The sequence below is a fragment of the Heterodontus francisci genome, chromosome 26, assembly GCF_036365525.1.
Source record: "Heterodontus francisci isolate sHetFra1 chromosome 26, sHetFra1.hap1, whole genome shotgun sequence".
Classification (NCBI taxonomy): Eukaryota; Metazoa; Chordata; class Chondrichthyes; order Heterodontiformes; family Heterodontidae; genus Heterodontus; species Heterodontus francisci.
This window is the reverse complement of record NC_090396.1, coordinates 76,709,531-76,726,952: the sequence shown is the minus strand read 5'-3', so window position 1 is coordinate 76,726,952 and position 17,422 is coordinate 76,709,531.

Below are 17,422 nucleotides of genomic sequence, written 5' to 3'. Positions count from 1 at the left end.
AGAGCGTGGGACTGAAGTGCAGCCAGAACTTGAGGAGCAGCCCCTTCAGATACTCAAAGAGGGGCTTCAACCTCACACACTCTGTATATCCGTGGAACACTGACTCGTCCAGGCCGCAGAAAGTACAGGCGGCCTGGGAGTCCATGAACCTACTTAAAAGTCTATTGCACGGGACTGCTCTCAGGACCGCGGCAGAGACCCAGTGTTTCCTCTTGCCCCAGAAGAAATCGACGAGTTTCTTCTGGATCTTGGTGGCAAATGTAGAAGATGAAGCCAAAGTGACCAACCGGTACCACAGCATCGAGGCCACCAGTTGGTTTATGACCAGCGCTCGGCCCCTGTAGGAAAGCACTCGGAGCAGTCCTGTCCAGCGCCCCAGCCGAGCGGTGAGTTTCGCCTCCAACTCCGACCAGTTTGACGGCCAGGCTTCCTCAGCGGGGCTAAGGCGGACTCCCAGATAGAGGAGGTGCGTGGTGCTCCACGCAAAAGATGTCAACTCCTCCGCAGGGAGTCCATCCGCCACTGACCCACCAGGAGCCCGGAACATTTCTCCCAATTGATCCTCGCGGAGGACGCGGCAGAAAAGGTCTGCTGGCAGTCGCGCATCCTCCGCAAGTCAACGGTATTTGTGATTGCGAGGAGCACGTCGTCGGCATAAGCCGAGAGGACGACCCGCACGGCCGGCTCGCGCAGAGCCAATCCCGTCAACCTCCTGTGCAGCAGGCACAGGAAGGGCTCCACGCAGATGGTATACAATTGGCCGGACATGGGGCATCCCTGATGCACTCCTCTCCCAAATCGAAGGGGCGCCGTCAAGGACCCGTTAAACTTGACAAGACACTCTGCGGCAGTGTATAAAAGTCGGACCCGGGCCACAAAATGCGGCCCGAGTCCGAAAGCGCGCAGAGTCCCGAAAAGGTATTCGTGATCCACCCTGTCGGACACCTTCTCCTGATCGAGGGAGAGAAAGGCGACCGACTGACCAGTCCTCTGGGAAAGATGGATCAGGTCCCGGACCAGGTGGATGTTGTCCTGGATGGACCGGCCCGGGACCGTGGAGGACTGGTCGGCGTGGATCATGTGGGCCAGCATGGAGCCCAGGCGGGTAGACATAGCCCGGGCAAAGATCTTATAATCCGTGCAGAGGAGGGAGACCGGACGCCAGTTTTTAAGCAGACGGAGATCACCCCTCTTCGGCAGTAGGACGATGACCGCCCTGCGCCACGAGAGGGGCATCTCCCCGGTCGCCAGGCTTTCCCCCAGGACCCGCGCGTAATCGTCCCCCAGGACGTCCCAGAACGCCCTGAGGATCTCCACGGTCAACCCATCCAGCCCTGGGGATTTGCCCCTCGAGAGCTGGTGGAGGGCGCCGGTCAGCTCCGCCAACGTGAGCGGAGCCTCCAATCCTTTGGCGCCCTCCGGGCTGACCTGCAGCAGGTCCTCCCACAAAACTCTGCGCGCATCCTCGCTGGACGGATCCAGAGAGAACAACGCACTGTAATAAGTACGGACCAGGAGGCCCATTCCCTCCGGATCCGTGATGGAGGATCCGTCACCGGCCAGCAGCTCCACGAGCTGCTTACGGACCCCGCGCCATTTTTACAGGGAGTAGAAGGGTGATGCGCGGTCCAAATCTTCCAGGATCTGGATCCGCGACCTCACATATGCGCCTCGGGACCCTATGAGCTGCAGGTCCCTCAGCGCGGCCTTCTTCTCTTTGTATGCCTGCCACAGGGTCGGGTCCGTGACAGCATGACCAAGGCGGCACTCCAAGTCGAGCACCTCCCTCTCAAGGCGCCCGATCTCGGCCTCCCGCCTCTTGGTCGACCCCTTCGCGTACTCCTGACAGAAGACGCGGATGTGAGTCTTGCCCACATCCCACCATAGCCTCAAGGAGGGGAAGCCCTCCTGCTTCCTTCTCCAGTCGGCCCAGAATCGACAGAACGAGTCCCGAAATCGCTCGTCCTCCAGCAGCCGGTTGTTAAAGTGCCAGTACGCGGACCCCGCCCGCGTGCGGAGCAGAGTCAACACCGCCCATACCAGGCGGTGGTCCGAGCACGGCACCAGCCGCATGGAGGCCGCCGAGACGCGGGAGACGTACGCCTGCGAAAAGTAGAGGCGGTCGATTTGGGACCCTCCTCCTCCAGACCTCCACGTGAAGGCGCTGGAGTCGGGATGGAGATTCCGCCAGACGTCCACCAAGTTAAGGGAGCTGATCAGTCCCCTCAACTTCTCCACCGACGCTTGGCCACGCTGGGGACTGGAGTGATCCCCCACCTCGAGGGTGCAGTTAAAATCCCCCCCCCGAGGATGATGCACTCGCCGCTATCGATGGAGCTCAAGAGAGCGGACAGTTCTTCAAATAAGCGCGCTTGCAACGCGCCAGGCCTGGGCGCGTACACGTTCACAAAGTGGAGAGGTACGCTACCCAGGCGAACGGCGAGGTGGAGGAAGCGGCCCGGCACTAGCTCCTTGACCCCCAAGATCTCCGGCTGAAAAGTCGGGACCAACAAGATAGCCACCCCACGAGAAATAGGGGTGAGGTGACTCATGTAGACCCCACCCTGCCACTCCAGGAACCAGGTGGCTTCGTCTCCCGGAACGGTGTGGGTTTCCTGCAGAAAGCTCACCGCGTATCTCCCTTCCCTGAGGACTGAGAGATTGTGAAATCTGCGGTGAGACCCCTTGCTGCCGTTGATGTTGAGGCTGGCTATGGTTATCTTCATGTCAAAAGTACTTAAAACCTGTCACCAACACCTCATTGTGAGGAGGGAGTGGAAGTGCACCAGGCCTTCCACTCCCCCAGCAACCCATTGAGGAACACATTAAAATGGTGCCTCTCAACCAGTTTCACGTCTGCGCGCTTGCCCGCTTTCTTCAGGGCAGCATGGACGGACTTTATGATCAGCGCCAGATTCGACCAATGGCCGAGGGCCAGCTGAACTTTATCGCGGCAACCCCTGCAATCTGCGAGGAAATCCCGGAGTTCCGCTGTGGGGATGAGAGGAGATTCGGTGGGAGGCACGAGGGACTCCACCACCTCACTGGCGATGGAATCAAGATCATCCTCCGTGCCCCGCACCGAATCCCCATCCTCCTCCGGGTCGTCACCGCCAGCGGCCGACACATCCACCACACACTGTGGGGCGGACGTCCCAGCCGCGCCAGCTGGTCCTGCCTCCGTCACGATCCCACCCCCAGGATCGATGGCGGAGGAGTCCTCTCTGGGTTTTACTGTGAAACTGGAGCCTGTGGGTGCCAGCAGTTCAGGACCCCCTCCACCTCCGTCCCCAGGCCAATGAGTGGTCCAGGGGAGACAGAAGTTCCCGACTCTGGAAATCCAGCCGGAGCCGAGACCGGAGGCGGTGAGAGGAGGCCATCTTCCGCTCCGCCAGCACCCACAGGCCCAGCAGATGGGGCAGCATTCTCAGTTATAACCGGGTCGGGTGTCTCCTGCTTGGTGGTGGACTCCGGCCGTGAGGGCTGACCCTCTGGGGCGTCGCCCTTCCCTTCACTCAGGGCACCCGACCCAGTCGCAGTGGCAGAATGGGCGGCGTCCCCAGGCTCCCCCACCACAAGCAGGGCCCCACATATTCCTTCAGGAGGGGCCTCATGTACCGGGGCCTTCCCCTCCCCTCCATCCTGAGGAATAGGGTGCTCCTGCCCGGTCTTTGTACCCTTGGTGGTGGCGGTAGGGGAAACCTGGGGACCCGAAACAGGAGACAGCTCCCCTCCAACAGATGGGCCCTGCACCTCAGGGCCCCTCGTTACCTCTGTGGAGGGGTGCCTTCTCCTCTTTTTCCCACCAGGGCGCAGAGGCTCAGAGACCTCCATGTCATCAGAGGCCTCCGCCTCCGCACCCTCCTACTTTTTAGTCACCCTGGGCCTGAGCCCAGCCCTGGGACAGGTGGATCCCGTGAGAACGGGCTTTGGGCTGAGCTCAGGCTCGGGTTGTTCCAATGTGTCCAGGGGACGCGCCTCTTGATGTTTCTTTTGCCTCCGCGTCTTCCTTCCACTCGGACGGGCACTCCCCTCCCCGCTGGAGGCTGTGAAAACCACAGCCTCCGGAACCGACTGAGCGGTGTCTGTTGGATGTGTGGGGGGAGTGGGAGGACCCTGGGCCGCCGAGGTGGAGCTGGCGGCCGGGAGGTTGGGGTAGTTCTTACGAACATGCCCCACCCCCTTGCAGACGTGGCACCGCGCCCCGTCCGAGGTCCAAAAGACACGGTAGGCCGTCCCCTGGAACTCCACATTAAACTGGCCTTCCAAGTCCTCCTCCCGCGCCAGCTGCATAAATAACTGGCGGCAGAAGGAGTAGACATGTCGGATGCTGTGCTCCCGAAGTCCGAGCGGGACTGGGGTGATCCCCGACCTCACCTCCCCCATGTGGTGCAGGTGGGGAAGGAGGAGCTCACTGGGAATAAAGGGCGGGACGTTTGATAACATTATCCGCTGTGCAGTGGCCCCTAGAGGGTCCCCCGGCAGGAAAGTCCCACCCACAGTGAGCCCTTTATTCAGGGCCAGGGACATGGCCCGCTCGGTCTTCAGGAAGAACACAGCCTTCCCGTACATTTTTGAGGCTGTCACAATGGCCGAGGGGCCGACAACCTCAGCCATTGCCTTTACACAGGCCTCTATAGACATATTGGGGTGGGGATAGCTCTTTACCCCATGGCTTGAAGTAATTAATTTAAAAGGTGACGGGGTCACACGGGTGGCCACAGAGGCTACAGCCACATAGGTATGAGAAGGCCCCGCCACCGGTGATGATGGGCTTGCCATGGCTCAAGAGCCAAACCCACCCCCAATTTGCAGGTAAGCAAACAAACAAACAAAGAAACCAACTAGGAGGTTTGGGGAGAGGCTGAGGGTATACAGGAAAGGGGAAAGACAGGCTGCAAGCGATGACTTTGCTTTTTTTTTCTCATTAAAGGGTGGTACTCTGAGCACTCTAAACACTCCTGGTCTTCTGGTTGGGGGAGGCGTCTTCACCTGGGTCAGCTGAAGCTGCCCAGGCACTATTTATCCCCTTTTGTATATTAGCCAGGCAGCTTCAGCAGACTCAGGCTGGGCAATTGGGGTGGGGAGGGAGCTTCCCTGCAACTTTAGTGCAACTGCACAACTCCCTGCAGAATTGTATAGCCCCCACCCCTTGTTCTTCTGGCCTCTTCCACCTCCCACAACAGTCCAAATAAAGTAAGAGTCTGGTGCTCAAAACCCACCTCGAAATACAGGCTTAATCCAAAAGTCTTTCCTCCTCTGCAGCAAAAGTTGTTGAAAAGTTTTTGCAGTGTCTCCTCAGCACTCCTTCTCCAGCAGCACCTCCAGCAACTGACTGCAGCACTGTCAGCTGCACCTCGTTGAAGCACTCAGCACTCAGTATTCCCAATCAGAGAGGAGCCAAGCCCCGTGCTGTCCCTGTCCTGGGAGTGTTTGATGGGGACAGTGTCTTCTTCTTCTCCTTTGGCCTCCTTGTCTCGAGAGACAATGGGTAAGCACCTGGAGGTGGTCGGTGGTTTGTGGAGCAGCGCCTGGAGTGGCTATAAAGGCCAATTCTAGAGTGACAGACTCTTCCACAGGTGCTGCAGATAAAATTGTTTGTCGGGGCTGTTACACAGTTGGCTCTCTCCTTGCGCTTCTGTCTTTTTTCCTGCCAACTGCTAAGTCTCTTCGACTCGCCACACTTTAGCCCCGCCTTTATGGCTGCCCGCCAGCTCTGGCAACTGACTCCCATGACTTGTGATCAATGTCACAGGACTTCATGTCGCGTTTGCAGACGTCTTTAAAGCGGAGACATGGACGGCCGGTGGGTCTGATACCAGTTACGAGCTCGCTGTACAATGTGTCCTTAGGGATCCTGCCATCTTCCATGCGGCTCACATGGCCAAGCCAGCTCAAACGCCGCTGGCTCAGAAGGGTGTATAAGCTGGGGATGTTGGCCGCCTCGAGGACTTCTGTGTTGGAGATACGGTCCTGTCACCTGATGCCAAGGATTCTTCGGAGGCAGAGAAGATGGAATGAGTTGAGACATTGCTCTTGGCTGACATACGTTGTCCAGGCCTCGCTGACGTAGAGCAAGATACTGAGGACACAGACTTGAAACAATCGGACTTTTGTGTTCCGTGTCAGTGCGCCATTTTCCCACACTCTCTTGGCCAGTCTGGACATAGCAGCGGACGCCTTTCCCATGCGCTTGTTGATTTCTGCATCGAGAGACAGGCTCCTGGTGATAGTTGAGCCAAGGTCGGTGAACTCTTGAACCACTTCCAGAGTGTGTTCGCCGATATTGATGGATGGAGCATTTCTGACATCCTGTCCCATGATGTTCATTTTCTTGAGGCTGATGGTTAGGCCAAATTCGTTGCAGGCAGCCGCAAACCTGTCGATGAGTCTCTGCAGACACTCTTCAGTGTGAGATGTTAGAGCAGCATCGTCAGCAAAGAGGAGTTTCCTGATGAGGACTTTCCGTACTTTGGTCTTCGTTCTTAGACAGGCAAGGTTGAACAACCTGCCCCCTGATCTTGTGTGGAGGAAAATTCCTTCTTCTGAAGACTTGAACACATGTGAGAGCAGCAGGGAGAAGAAGATCCCAAACAGTGTCGGTGCGAGAACACAGCCCTGTTTCACACCACTCAGGATAGGAAAGGGGTCTGATGAGGTGCCGCTATGCTGAATTGTGCCTTTCATATTGTCATGGAATGAGGTGATGATACTTAGTAGCTTTGGTGGACATCCGATCTTTTCTAGTAGTCTGAAGAGACCACGTCTGCTGACGAGGTCAAAGGCTTTGGTGAGATCAATGAAAGCAACATAGAGGGGGCATCTCTTGTTTGCGGCATTTCTCCTGTAGCTGGCGAAGGGAGAACAGCATGTCAATGGTGGATCTCTCTGCTCGAAAGCCACACTGTGCCTCAGGGTAGACACGCTCAGCCAGCTTCTGGAGACTGTTTAAAACGACTCGAGCAAAGACAGTGTAGAGGGAGCTTTACTCTGTATCTAACCCCGTGCTGTACCTGTCCTGGGAGTGTTTGATGGGGACAGTGTAGAGGGAGCTTTACTCTGTATCTAACCCCGTGCTGTAACCTGTCCTGGGAGTGTTTGATGGGACAGTGTAGAGGGAGCTTTTCTCTGTATCTAACCCCGTGCTGTACCTGTCCTGGGGAGTGTTTGATGGGACAGTGTAGAGGGAGCTTTACTCTGTATCAAACTGTGAAACACATTGTGGAATCCATCTGTATTCACCCAGATTTCTGGAATTGCCTTTTCAGTGATCAGGGTAAGACAGATTTCACATTTTGTATTGATCAGTGATGGTGCTGCAGTGAGTATAGAACACCACCAGATGGTGGCAAAGTGTCACTCTGAGCAGAATGGGTTCCACTGAGCTCAGCTGTTTCCCTCACCCTGAACTCGGGGTAGATCCCAAGAGTCACTCAAAAAACATCCTCCTCATTTTCCCCCTGCATCTCTTGCCCAAAATCTTAAATCTGTGTCCCCTAGTCCTTGCATCATCAGCTAATGGGAACAGTTTTTCCTTGTCTACCTTATCTCGAGTCATAGAGTGATACAGCACTGAAACAGGCCCTTTGGCCCACCGAGTCTGTGCCAACCATCAACCACCTATTTTTTATACTAATCCCATATTCCCTAAATTCCCCTACCACCTACCTACACTAGGGGCAATTTACAATGGCCAATTTACCTATCAACCTGTAAGTCTTTGGCTGTGGGAGGAAACTGGAGCACCCGGCGGAAACCCACGCAGTCACAGGGAGAACTTAAAAACTCCGCACAGGCAGTACCCAGAACTGAACCCGGGTCGCTGGAGCGGAGAGGCGGCGGTGCTAACCAGTGCACCACTGTGCTGCCCCATCTAAGCCTATCATAATCTGGTACACTTTTATTAAATCTCCCCTCATCTCCTTTGCTCCTGGGAGAACAAACCCATCTTCTCCAGCCTAACCTTGTAACTAAAATCCTCCATCCCTGGAACCATTCTGGTAAATCTCCTCTGCACCCTCTCATGGACCCTCACATCCTGTTAAACTGTGGTGACCAGAACTGGACACAATACTCCAGTTGGGGTCTAACCAGAGCTTTATAAAGATTCAGCATAACTTCCCTTCCTTTGTACTCAATGCTTCAATTTATGAAGCCCAAGATACCATCTTCTTGACTAACCACTCTCTCAATATATCCTGCCACCTTCAAAGATCACTACACATGCACCCCCAGGTCCCTCTGTTCCTGCACACTCTTTAGAAATGTGAAATTGATTGCCGTGTTTCCAATATTCCAACAGTGACTACACTTCAAAAGGTATTTCATTGGCTGCAAAGTGCTTTGCAACATTCTGAAGTCATGAAAGGAGCGAAAGAAACAGAAGTTCCTCAGGAGAGCAGGTCAGAAGGAAAGAAACAACTCAAACACGGGGAAGAAATAACTCGAACTTGAGGAAGAAATAACTCGAAAATGGCGAAGAAATAACTGGAACATGGGGACGAAATAACTGGAACATGGGGACAAAATAACTGGAACATGGGGACAAAATAACTGGAACATGGGGACAAAATAACTGGAACATGGGGACAAAATAACTGGAACATGGGGACAAAATAACTGGAACATGGGGACAAAATAACTGGAACATGGGCAAGAAATAACTGGAACATGGGGAAGAAATAACTGGAACATGGGGAAGAAATAACTGGAACATGGGGAGGAAATAACTGGAACATGGGGACGAAATAACTGGAACATGGGCAAGAAATAACTGGAACATGGGGAGGAAATAACTGGAACATGGGGAGGAAATAACTGGAACATGGGGAGGAAATAACTGGAACATGGGGACGAAATAACTGGAACATGGGGAGGAAATAACTGGAACATGGGGACGAAATAACTGGAACATGGGGACGAAATAACTGGAACATGGGCAAGAAATAACTGGAACATGGGGAGGAAATAACTGGAACATGGGGAGGAAATAACTGGAACATGGGGAGGAAATAACTGGAACATGGGGACGAAATAACTGGAACATGGGGACGAAATAACTGGAACATGGGGACGAAATAACTGGAACATGGGGAGGAAATAACTGGAACATGGGGAGGAAATAACTGGAACATGGGGACGAAATAACTGGAACATGGGGACGAAATAACTAGAACATGGGCAAGAAATAACTGGAACATGGGCAAGAAATAACTGGAACATGGGGAGGAAATAACTGGAACATGGGGAGGAAATAACTGGAACATGGGGACGAAATAACTGGAACATGGGGACGAAATAACTAGAACATAGGGAAGAAATAACTAGAACATGGGGAAGAAATAACTGGAACATGGGCAAGAAATAACTGGAACATGGGGACAAAATAACTGGAACATGGGGAGGAAATAACTGGAACATGGGCAAGAAATAACTGGAACATGGGGAAGAAATAACTGGAACATGGGGAAGAAATAACTGGAACATGGGGAAGAAATAACTGGAACATGGGGAGGAAATAACTGGAACATGGGGAGGAAATAACTGGAACATGGGGAGGAAATAACAGGAACATGGGGACGAAATAACTGGAACATGGGGACGAAATAACTGGAACATGGGGAAGAAATAACTGGAACATGGGGACGAAATAACTGGAACATGGGGACGAAATAACTGGAACATGGGGACGAAATAACAGGAACATGGGCAAGAAATAACTGCAACATGGGGAAGAAATAACTGGAACATGGGGAAGAAATAACTGGAACATGAGAAAGAAATAACTGGAACATGAGAAAGAAATAACTGGAACATGAGAAAGAAATAACTGGAACATGAGAAAGAAATAACTGGAACATGAGAAAGAAATAACTCCAACATGCGAAAGAAATAACTGGAACATGCGAAAGAAATAACTGGAACATGCGAAAGAAATAACTGGAACATGAGAAAGAAATAACTGGAACATGAGAAAGAAATAACTGGAACATGAGAAAGAAATAACTGGAACATGAGGAAGAAATAACTGGAACATGAGAAAGAAATAACTCCAACATGAGAAAGAAATAACTGGAACATGAGGAAGAAATAACAGGAACATGAGGAAGAAATAACTGGAACATGCGAAAGAAATAACTGGAACATGAGAAAGAAATAACTGGAACATGAGGAAGAAATAACCGGAACATGAGGAAGAAATAACTGGAACATGAGAAAGAAATAACTCCAACATGAGAAAGAAATAACTGGAACATGAGGAAGAAATAACAGGAACATGAGTAAGAAATAACTGGAACATGAGTAAGAAATAACTGGAACATGAGAAAGAAATAACTCCAACATGAGAAAGAAATAACTGGAACATGAGAGAGAAATAACTGGAACATGAGAAAGAAATAACTCCAACATGAGAAAGAAATAACTGGAACATGAGAAAGAAATAACTGGAACATGAGAAAGAAATAACTCCAACATGAGAAAGAAATAACTGGAACATGAGAAAGAAATAACTCCAACATGAGAAAGAAATAACTGGAACATGAGAAAGAAATAACTGGAACATGAGAAAGAAATAACTCCAACATGAGAAAGAAATAACTGGAACATGAGAAAGAAATAACTGGAACATGAGAAAGAAATAACTCCAACATGAGAAAGAAATAACTGGAACATGAGAAAGAAATAACTCGAACATGAGAAAGAAATAACTGGAACATGATGAAGAAATAACTGGAACATGATGAAGAAATAACTGGAACATGCGAAAGAAATAACTGGAACATGCGAAAGAAATAACTGGAACATGAGAAAGAAATAACTGGAACATGAGAAAGAAATAACCGGAACATGAGGAAGAAATAACCGGAACATGAGGAAGAAATAACTGGAACATGAGAAAGAAATAACTGGAACATGAGGAAGAAATAACAGGAACATGAGAAAGAAATAACTGGAACATGAGAAAGAAATAACTCCAACATGAGAAAGAAATAACTGGAACATGAGAAAGAAATAACTCCAACATGAGAAAGAAATAACTGGAACATGAGGAAGAAATAACTGGAACATGAGGAAGAAATAACTGGAACATGAGGAAGAAATAACTGGAACATGAGGAAGAAATAACTGGAACATGAGAAAGAAATAACTGGAACATGAGGAAGAAATAATTGGAACATGAGAAAGAAATAACTGGAACATGAGAAAGAAATAACTCCAACATGAGAAAGAAATAACTGGAACATGAGGAAGAAATAACTGGAACATGAGGAAGAAATAACAGGAACATGAGGAAGAAATAACTGGAACATGAGAAAGAAATAACTGGAACATGAGAAAGAAATAACTGGAACATGAGAAAGAAATAACTGGAACATGAGAAAGAAATAACTGGAACATGAGAAAGAAATAACTCCAACATGAGGAAGAAATAACTCCAACATGAGGAAGAAATAACAGGAACATGAGAAAGAAATAACTGGAACATGAGAAAGAAATGACTGGAACATGAGCAAGAAATAACTGGAACATGAGAAAGAAATAACTGGAACATGAGGAAGAAATAATTGGAACATGAGAAAGAAATAACTGGAACATGAGAAAGAAATAACTCCAACATGAGGAAGAAATAACTCCAACATGAGGAAGAAATAACAGGAACATGAGAAAGAAATAACTGGAACATGAGAAAGAAATGACTGGAACATGAGCAAGAAATAACTGGAACATGAGAAAGAAATAACTGGAACATGAGGAAGAAATAATTGGAACATGAGAAAGAAATAACTGGAACATGAGAAAGAAATAACTGGAACATGAGGAAGAAATAATTGGAACATGAGAAAGAAATAACTGGAACATGAGAAAGAAATAACTCCAACATGAGAAAGAAATAACTGGAACATGAGGAAGAAATAACTGGAACATGAGGAAGAAATAACTGGAACATGAGGAAGAAATAACTCCAACATGAGAAAGAAATAACTGGAACATGAGAAAGAAATAACTGGAACATGAGAAAGAAATAACTGGAACATGAGGAAGAAATAACTCCAACATGAGAAAGAAATAACTCCAACATGAGAAAGAAATAACTCCAACATGAGAAAGAAATAACTGCAACATGAGAAAGAAATAAATCCAACATGAGGAAGAAATAACTCCAACATGAGAAAGAAATAACTGGAACATGAGGAAGAAATAACTGGAACATGAGAAAGAAATAACAGGAACATGAGAAAGAAATAACTCCAACATGAGAAAGAAATAACTCCAACATGAGAAAGAAATAACTGGAACATGAGAAAGAAATAACTGGAACATGAGAAAGAAATAACTGGAACATGAGAAAGAAATAACTCCAACATGAGAAAGAAATAACTGGAACATGAGGAAGAAATGACTGGAACATGAGAAAGAAATAACTCCAACATGAGAAAGAAATAACTGGAACATGAGAAAGAAATAACTGGAACATGAGAAAGAAATAACTCCAACATGAGAAAGAAATAACTCCAACATGAGAAAGAAATAACTCCAACATGAGAAAGAAATAACTCCAACATGAGAAAGAAATAACTCCAACATGAGAAAGAAATAACTCCAACATGAGAAAGAAATAACTCCAACATGAGAAAGAAATAACTGGAACATGAGAAAGAAATAAATCCAACATGAGGAAGAAATAACTCCAACATGAGAAAGAAATAACTGGAACATGAGGAAGAAATAACTGGAACATGAGAAAGAAATAACTCCAACATGAGAAAGAAATAACTGGAACATGAGAAAGAAATAACTCCAACATGAGAAAGAAATAACTGGAACATGAGGAAGAAATAACTGGAACATGAGAAAGAAATAACTGGAACATGAGAAAGAAATAACTGGAACATGAGAAAGAAATAACTGGAACATGAGAAAGAAATAACTGGAACATGAGGAAGAAATAACTGGAACATGAGAAAGAAATAACTGGAACATGAGAAAGAAATAACTCCAACATGAGAAAGAAATAACTCCAACATGAGAAAGAAATAACTCCAACATGAGAAAGAAATAACTCCAATATGAGAAAGAAATAACTGGAACATGAGAAAGAAATAACTGGAACATGAGAAAGAAATAACTGGAACATGAGAAAGAAATAACTGGAACATGAGAAAGAAATAACTGGAACATGAGAAAGAAATAACTGGAACATGAGAAAGAAATAACTGGAACATGAGAAAGAAATAACTCCAACATGAGAAAGAAATAACTGGAACATGAGGAAGAAATAACTGGAACATGAGGAAGAAATAACTCCAACATGAGAAAGAAATAACTCCAACATGAGAAAGAAATAACTCCAACATGAGAAAGAAATAACTCCAACATGAGAAAGAAATAAATCCAACATGAGAAAGAAATAACTGGAACATGAGGAAGAAATAACTCCAACATCAGAAAGAAATAACTCCAACATGAGAAAGAAATAACTCCAACATGAGAAAGAAATAACTCCAACATGAGAAAGAAATAACTGGAACATGAGAAAGAAATAAATCCAACATGAGGAAGAAATAACTAGAACATGAGAAAGAAATAACTGGAACATGAGGAAGAAATAACTGGAACATGAGGAAGAAATAACTGGAACATGAGGAAGAAATAACTGGAACATGAGAAAGAAATAACTCCAACATGAGGAAGAAATAACTCCAACATGAGGAAGAAATAACAGGAACATGAGAAAGAAATAACTCCAACATGAGAAAGAAATAACTGGAACATGGGGAAGAAATGACTGGAACATGAGGAAGAAATGACTGGAACATGAGAAAGAAATAACTCCAACATGAGAAAGAAATAACTGGAACATGAGAAAGAAATAACTCCAACATGAGAAAGAAATAACTGGAACATGAGAAAGAAATAACTGGAACATGAGGAAGAAATAACTGGAACATGAGGAAGAAATAACTCCAACATGAGAAAGAAATAACTGGAACATGAGAAAGAAATAACTCCAACATGAGAAAGAAATAACTCCAACATGAGAAAGAAATAACTGGAACATGAGAAAGAAATAACTCCAACATGAGAAAGAAATAACTCCAACATGAGAAAGAAATAACTGGAACATGAGAAAGAAATAACTCCAACATGAGAAAGAAATAACTCCAACATGAGAAAGAAATAACTGGAACATGAGAAAGAAATAACTCCAACATGAGAAAGAAATAACTGGAACATGAGGAAGAAATAACTGGAACATGAGAAAGAAATAACAGGAACATGAGAAAGAAATAACTCCAACATGAGAAAGAAATAACTGGAACATGAGGAAGAAATGACTGGAACATGAGGAAGAAATGACTGGAACATGAGGAAGAAATGACTGGAACATGAGGAAGAAATAACTGGAACATGAGAAAGAAATAACTGGAACATGAGAAAGAAATAACTGGAACATGAGAAAGAAATAACTGGAACATGAGAAAGAAATAACTGGAACATGAGAAAGAAATAACTGGAACATGAGAAAGAAATAACTGGAACATGAGAAAGAAATAACTGGAACATGAGAAAGAAATAACTGGAACATGAGAAAGAAATAACTGGAACATGAGAAAGAAATAAATCCAACATGAGGAAGAAATAACTCCAACATGAGAAAGAAATAACTGGAACATGAGAAAGAAATAACTGGAGCATGAGAAAGAAATAATTCCAACATGAGAAAGAAATAACTGGAACATGAGGAAGAAATGACTGGAACATGAGGAAGAAATGACTGGAACATGAGGAAGAAATGACTGGAACATGAGGAAGAAATAACTGGAACATGAGAAAGAAATAACTGGAGCATGAGAAAGAAATAACTCCAACATGAGAAAGAAATAACTGGAACATGAGGAAGAAATAACTGGAACATGATGAAGAAATAACTCCAACATGAGAAAGAAATAACTCCAACATGAGAAAGAAATAACTCCAACATGAGAAAGAAATAACTCCAACATGAGAAAGAAATAACTCCAACATGAGAAAGAAATAACTCCAACATGAGAAAGAAATAACTCGAACATGAGAAAGAAATAACTCCAACATGAGAAAGAAATAACTGGAACATGAGAAAGAAATAACTGGAACATGAGAAAGAAATAACTGGAACATGAGAAAGAAATAACTGGAACATGAGAAAGAAATAACTCCAACATGAGAAAGAAATAACTGGAACATGAGAAAGAAATAACTGGAACATGAGAAAGAAATAACTGGAACATGAGAAAGAAATAACTGGAACATGAGAAAGAAATAACTCCAACATGAGAAAGAAATAACTGGAACATGAGAAAGAAATAACTGGAACATGAGAAAGAAATAACTCCAACATGAGAAAGAAATAACTGGAACATGAGAAAGAAATAACTGGAACATGAGGAAGAAATAACTCCAACATGAGAAAGAAATAACTGGAACATGAGAAAGAAATAACTCCAACATGAGAAAGAAATAACTGGAACATGAGGAAGAAATAACTCCAACATGAGAAAGAAATAACTCCAACATGAGAAAGAAATAACTCCAACATGAGAAAGAAATAACTCCAACATGAGAAAGAAATAACTGGAACATGAGAAAGAAATAACTCCAACATGAGAAAGAAATAACTCCAACATGAGAAAGAAATAACTGGAACATGAGAAAGAAATAAATCCAACATGAGGAAGAAATAACTTCAACATGAGAAAGAAATAACTGGAACATGAGGAAGAAATAACTGGAACATGAGAAAGAAATAACTCCAACATGAGAAAGAAATAACTGGAACATAGAAAGAAATAACTGGAACATGAGGAAGAAATAACTCCAACATGAGAAAGAAATAACTGGAACATGAGGAAGAAATAACTGGAACATGAGAAAGAAATAACTGGAACATGAGAAAGAAATAACTGGAGCATGAGAAAGAAATAACTCCAACATGAGAAAGAAATAACTGGAACATGAGGAAGAAATAACTGGAACATGAGGAAGAAATAACTGGAACATGAGAAAGAAATAACTCCAACATGAGAAAGAAATAACTCCAACATGAGAAAGAAATAACTGGAACATGAGAAAGAAATAACTGGAACATGAGAAAGAAATAACTGGAACATGAGAAAGAAATAACTGGAACATGAGAAAGAAATAACTGGAACATGAGAAAGAAATAACTCCAACATGAGAAAGAAATAACTGGAACATGAGAAAGAAATAACGAACATGAGAAAGAAATAACTCCAACATGAGAAAGAAATAACTGGAACATGAGAAAGAAATAACTGGAACATGAGGAAGAAATAACTGGAACATGAGAAAGAAATAACTGGAACATGAGAAAGAAATAACTGGAACATGAGAAAGAAATAACTCCAACATGAGAAAGAAATAACTCCAACATGAGAAAGAAATAACTGGAGCATGAGAAAGAAATAACTGGAACATGAGAAAGAAATAACTCCAACATGAGAAAGAAATAACTCCAACATGAGAAAGAAATAACTCCAACATGAGAAAGAAATAACTGGAACATAGAAAGAAATAACTGGAACATGAGAAAGAAATAACTCCAACATGAGAAAGAAATAACTGGAACATAGAAAGAAATAACTCCAACATGAGAAAGAAATAACTGGAACATGAGGAAGAAATAACTGGAACATGAGGAAGAAATAACTGGAATATGAGAAAGAAATAACTGGAACATGAGAAAGAAATAACTGGAACATGAGAAAGAAATAACTCCAACATGAGAAAGAAATAACTCCAACATGAGAAAGAAATAACTCCAACATGAGAAAGAAATAACTGGAACATGAGAATGAAATAACTCCAACAAGAGAAAGAAATAACTGGAACATGAGAAAGAAATAACTGGAACATGAGAAAGAAATAACTGGAACATGAGAAAGAAATAACTGGAACATGAGAAAGAAATAACTCCAACATGAGAAAGAAATAACTGGAACATGAGGAAGAAATAACTGGAACATGAGGAAGAAATAACTCCAACATGAGAAAGAAATAACTCCAACATGAGAAAGAAATAACTGGAACATGAGGAAGAAATAACTGGAACATGAGAAAGAAATAACAGGAACATGAGAAAGAAATAACTGGAACATGAGAAAGAAATAACTCCAACATGAGAAAGAAATAACTGGAACATGAGAAAGAAATAACTGGAACATGAGGAAGAAATAACTCCAACATGAGAAAGAAATAACTGGAACATGAGAAAGAAATAACTCCAACATGAGAAAGAAATAACTGGAACATGAGGAAGAAATAACTCCAACATGAGAAAGAAATAACTCCAACATGAGAAAGAAATAACTCCAACATGAGAAAGAAATAACTGGAACATGAGAAAGAAATAACTCCAACA